The sequence below is a fragment of the Phascolarctos cinereus genome, unplaced genomic scaffold, assembly GCF_003287225.1.
Source record: "Phascolarctos cinereus isolate Bilbo 61053 unplaced genomic scaffold, phaCin_HiC Scaffold_5;HRSCAF=322, whole genome shotgun sequence".
NCBI classification, from domain to species: Eukaryota; Metazoa; Chordata; class Mammalia; order Diprotodontia; family Phascolarctidae; genus Phascolarctos; species Phascolarctos cinereus.
Window position 1 is genome coordinate 292,031,661 of NW_027555958.1, and position 6,364 is coordinate 292,038,024.

The window sequence follows — 6,364 nt, forward strand, 5'->3', positions numbered from 1 at the left end:
ATAGTCAGGGAAACAGACCCATGGAGGCTGCACATGGACACAGAGCTAGACAGCAGAGGATGGATGACGGTGGCAGAGTCTGGGGACAGACACAAGATACCCAGGAGTGGGCAGACAGAAGACAAACACGGAGGGGTCATTCGCACGGGGCAAGTGGGCAGAGCAGGGTAAAGGTCTCCTCTCTTGGTACCAGAGGTCTCAAGCCAAGCAGCTGATGTCTCTCTCAGTATGTTGATCATTCTTCTTTCACTCAGAGGGGGTTTTTAAGAAGGTTTTTTTGTTTGTTTGTTTGTTTTTGGTGGTTTTTCTGCAAGGAGTGAATGAAGGCTTGGGTCTTCGTTATGTCACCTCAGCATAGTATTCCTTCAGGGAGCCATACATTACTTGTTGTCTTTTCTGCTGTCCTGGTTTGTTTGTTGTTGTTTTTCTCTTTTACCTGCACTAAACTCTTCCTCCAGGGCTGTGTGTGCCACTCGTCTTGGATCCCCAAGGTCAGAGCAGTCAAATAATGGCCCTACGGCCATTCAAGCGGAGGAAGATCTTCTAAAAGGCCTATACAGAACATTGTCATCAAGGGGTGGAATGTGGTAGGAGCATCTACTAAGACTAGAAAGTATGTGCCCCACAGGCTAGGCTAGTTTTTCCCCTGAAAAGATAATTGAGAACTAATCAATCTAAAGCAGCACTTCTTAAACTGTGGGTCACACAGGGGGTTGCAAAAAATTTGGCAATAGTAAAAAGTTTTTAAGGGGCAGCCAGGTGGTGCAGTGGATAGAACACCCGCCCAAAGTCAGGAGGACCTGAGTTCAAATCCGGTCTCACACCAAATACTTGACCTTTACTAGTTGTGTAACCTTAGGCAAGTCACTTAACCCCAATTGCTTAAAAAAAAAAGAAAAGAAAAGAAAAATAGTAAAAGGTTTCTGAATGCACAATGACTAAAAATTAATCCAAAATCAAATGCATAATGAATCCAAGGTGTTTCTGACAATGCTTATGGGTGTTGCATCACTGGCAATTTCACTGCAGCCTTGGTTCTGAACACAAAGTGCGCACTTAAGAAGCCCTGGTCTAGAGGACCAAAACTTGAACCACTGAAGTCGCTTACTAGTCATGTAAGACATTAAAAAAAAAAAGCCCAGTGCTCAAGAAGTCAATATCCCTTAAACCTGACAGTCTTTCCTCTATTATATGAGACAATACATTCTTCCTACCAGGCATACCACTATGGTAAACATGGTGGCCAGGGGAGCTATGTCCACCAGAACCAGTGCTCTATCCTTACTGAATGTCATCTCTAGACTACTGTTAAGCAAACCTGTTACTGTCAAGAACTCACTAGGAATAAAACCTCTGGAATAACCTTCCTTCTTCCCTTCCGAAATGGCCCTCTGCCATCCCAGAACTGTCAAGTATGGAAGCTCTAGTCTATATTCCCATCCTCCGACTAACAAACTTCCCTCTGGGGCAGATAGGTGGTACAGTGAATAAAGCAATGGCCTGGAGTTGAGAAAATCTGAGTTCAAAGCCTCCCTCAGACACTTTCTAGCTGTGTGACCCTGGGCAAGTCACTAACCTCTCTTTGCCTTAGTCTCCTCATCTGTAAAATGGGGATAATAATAGCACCTACCTCCCAGGGTTGTTGCAAGGATTGAATAATGCATTGTAAGGCATTTAGTACAGTGCCTGGCACATAGTAAGCCCTTTGTAAATGTTAACTACTATCATTAATATCTCTTTCCCTTAATCCTGGTGATATAAGATTCCTGGCTGCTTAAGCCTTCCTTGGCAAGAAAAGTCAGGTTGGTAAGACCAGAAAACTCCAGAATTCAGACAGGGAGGAAAGTAACAGTGTCCAGGCAAAAGGTTTTCCCATTTCCGGAGTCCTGATTTTTCCCGTGTAAGTGAAAGTTTGAACAGAGTCTTCCTTGAGGTAGAGAACAGAAATCTAGTCTCATTGTAATGAGAAGGAAACTATTTAGTTTTCTTTAGAGGCTTTGAATCTTTTCCCCACCCTGTACACACCTTCCCTGTAGCCAGTAGTAAATTAGTTAGAAAGACCCAAGCTGATTCCGAGTATGTTTCTAGGGAAGTTGAGAGAGTGGGAATATTGACATGGACGGGGAAGGGGAGAGAATGTCTAGATTTGGCAATCTACTTTTGCACCATGGCAGAGTAGACTTGGACCTAGAGTTAGGAAACATGAGTTCAAATTGTATGGGATGCCACTTAAATTAAAAAAAACACAGAGGTATCCAAGGAGAAACAGAAAGTTAATTTATTTGCTATTCTCGAGAATAGGGTGTCCCTCCACCAGGATGCTCTGATGAGGCGAGACAGAGTACAGGGGCTAAGAACTAGATTAAATAGCCCTAACGGGTAAATCCCCTCTCCCACCAACTGGCCAATTGGCTCACAATCTATGGAAATCGAAAATAAAACAAAGAGAACAATATACATGTCTCTATTTTAGCCCCTTAGTTTGCTGAGGTAATACCAAAGAAACAATTAAAGATGTGCAGTCAGGCTAGACACTGTACTGTATAGCCAGGTCACCATGACCGAAATATAGCAACAGGTACAAGAAGATTGGGGGGAGGGAGCATAGGGGAAAGAACGGGGGGGGGGGGAGGAAGTTTCTTCAGGAGTTTCAGGCTTGGCATACTTTAACTATTGAACAATGGCATGGGGCAGGGCAGTACTTAGGGTTAAATTCCCGTAAATCAGGTGATTTCTAGTAAATCGAAACTTAGGCCTATCAGGCTGCTATGCCTGACTTGAATCTAATACAATTTCTATTTATTCTTCTAAGTAGTCTTCACAGGACCCCTTATTCCACTCAGCCTTATCCCAAACCTTAATTACATTGAGGAGTCTTCACTGGGACATCCCATTCAAAATCCTGCCTCCAACCTTACTAGCTATGTGACCACAGGCAAGCTCCCAACCTCTCTAGACCTCAGTTTCCTCATCTGTAAAATAAGAGGTTTGATTACATCACCAATTTCAGTTGTAGAATCCTATGATCCATCCTGAGTCAGATGAGGTTCAAGTCTTTGTTCTTCTACTTGCTAGCTTTTTGTGACCTTCCCTAAGTCACTCCCCTTTCTCTGAGACTCAGTTTCCTCATGTATAAAATGAGTGGGTAAGATTTGATGATTGCTAAGGGCCCTTCCACACCAAACATACTATAAATTTTTATATTGCAAGCTGACCGTAAATGTAAAGTCAGAGGATGTTCTTAGTAGCAAAAGACAATAGATTTTCCTGGGTTAATGAAGACACCATAGAGGCTACAAGAAATTCTGATACTAGCAAGACCTGAGTGGAAAGGATTTCCTTACTGCCCACAATAACCCTGCTCAAAAATATCTCCCACACACATTCCACCAATTAAATATTTATTTTCGCTTAACCAGTACTTAGTGAGTGCTCAAGTGAGATTATTTGTAAAGTACTCAGCATAGTTCATTCCTTCCCTCCCTCCCTCCCTCTGCTTCTTTGCTGTGCTAAGAGATAGGGAAGGTACAAATGTGTATAAGACACAGTCTCTGCCTTCACGAAGATTATAATCTAAAAGATTTTGACACATTAACCAACAAATAATTTAAATGACACTCAAATACATGAGGGCTGTAAACCAAGTGCTACGTAAGATGGAGGGAAAGGGGAGCATGAAACACTGTCATTGACTGGAAGATCAGGAAAGGTAGCATTTGAGCTATATCTGAAAGGATGGACAGAGTTTTAGCAGGTGGAAATTGGAGATCTCAGAAATGCATGGAAGGACTTGCATGAAATGGTGAAGAGTGAAGCGAGCAGAACCAAGAGAACATTGTATACAGTAATAGCAATATTATTTTAAGAACAACTTTGAGTGATTAAGTCATTCTGACTATTATAAATACAGAAATTAAAAATAAAGGACATATGAAGAGAGATGCTATCTGTATCCAGAGAAAGAAATGATAAATAGAAGTATGTATAGAATAATTTTACACATATATATCTATTTGTATCTAACGGTAGCCATGGGGGGGAGGGAAGAGGGAGTGAAGGAAAAAAGGGAAAAAAAAGAAATTTACATAATAACTTTATTATATATTTTAGAAGAATAGCAAGTTGTACATAATAGAGTTGTAGTTTCATGTATAATCATCTTTTTTATTATATTTTGTTACAAAAATGTTTGTTTTATTCCATAAATCAAAAAGAAAAAAAGAAATCAAACTGGGGATAATCCAGATTACTGGATTGTTATTTTTCTGGTTTAAGGATGTTTAGGTATATGTGTGCGTGTGTGTGTGTGTGTGTGTGTGTGTGTGTGTGTATGCATATGCATATATGCATAATAAATAAAATTTTCCAATTATAAAAAAAAAAGAAATGGAGAAAAGTACATTTTAGGGGGCAGCTAAGTGGCACAGTGGATAGAGTGATGGGCCTGGAGTCAGACCTGAGTTCAAATCTGGCCTTCAATACTTTACTAGCTGTATGACCTTGGGCAAGTCATTTAACCCTGTTTACCTCAGTTTCCTCATCTGTAAAACGAGTTGGAAAAGGAAATGGCAAACTACTCCAGTATCTTTGCCAAGAAGGACATGAGTGAACAATAGCAAATATTTTAGGTATGGGGAACAGTATGAACAAAAGTAAGGAAATAGGATACTGTGGGATAAATTTTCCTCATATTGAACTAACCTTGCATTCCTGGCATAACTCCAACCTGGTCACAAAGTATAATCTTTATAATATGTTTTAATAATATATTTGCTATTTGTGATCCAAAACTAAAAATGAGATTTTATTAATAATTTATTTTACTAGTTCTATCATAAAATTGAAATGAAAAGAGAGTAGCTAATGTATGACCTAAGTTCTGGTCTATAGTGCCTTTTAAAGGCACCAAGTTCTGGCTACACAGCCAATCAAAAAGAATTCTCCTCATTATAAATACTCAACACTGTAAAAGCAGTAACTTTGAAAGCTGTAAGCCATGATCAATACAATGACCATTCATGATTCCAGAAGAAGAATGATAAAATATGCTATTTATTACAAAGAGGTGATGGATTTAGAGTATAGAATTATATATATATATACACACACACATACATACATATGTACATTTTTCCACGTATTGCAATTGGGAGACTTTGTTTGGCTTAACTATGCATATTTGGTAAAAGACTTTTGCTTTTTCTCTCTTTCCTTTTTTCAATGAAGAGGGGTGGGAAAGAAAGAAAATGAATTTCTGTTAATTAAAAAATAGATCGGGGGCTACTACAGATGTAAAATTTTGCATGAATTTTCAGACTAGGTCACTGTATTATTAATTTTACTTAACTTTTTTACTTTATTACAAGAGACTTCCCATAAAGTGGGAGTAATCTATAAATGTTTGTAAATGTAATAAACAAAACACAGGGAAGAAAAAGACTCCTCCTAACCAGATCAGAACCAGTCACAGAATGTCTCTCCAAGGCACTTCCTTTATTTGTCACCATGACTCTCCCAGAAGTAGGCTCCCTACACTTTTCCACATGGCAAGTAGCATCCAAAAACTCTGTGAAGGTGTCACACCCCAATTACACTCTCCCCTTTCCCTATTTGAAAAATCTTTCATCCTCAGTGAATCAATAAGGGTGTTTTGAACACATTGTCCATGCCCCTCATTTAGAACAGATCTCTGGGATCTCAGGAAGGCACAAGCAATGTCTTTTCACTTGCTTCACCAGTGATACATAGGAATGTATTTTTATATTTTTTCATATTTGAGACTCAGGAAAAAGTCTCAAAATAGTCAATATGACACAATCTTATAAAGTCCCACATGTATAAGAGAAAACCATAATTGTCCACAAATACAAAGTTATGCAGACTTAGCAAAGAACATCTCACAAAGTTTACGAAAGATTGCTATTTACTTAGAATTCAATTAGTGCCTGATTTAGGGCTGAAAATGGCCTTCCCCAACCAGAGGCATTAAGGAAAAGAAATAAACCAAAGATAACCAGCTTCCTGCCTTAGAAGGAAATCTGGTCCCTATGGAGCTTCCCAGATTATTTGCATATGGAGCTGTCCCCAAAGGGATTTAGGACCTGGGGCTTTCTGAAAGTCTCCTCCACTCTCAGGGGAGAATCCAAACTGACTTGTGTCAGTGCCTCCCTTTTCCACTAGGGCCCCCAACCCCAAGCCCATGCTCACAGAATAGATTTATTCACTGAGTAACTACAAAGAAAAATAAAATCAAGCTTTTCATCTATGAGAAGCTGAATCTCCACTGAATCCCAGAGAACATGAGGCTCCCCACACAGAGAATGGAGTTGAATGCAAGTATTCTCTTTGCTTTGTGGTAAGAAAC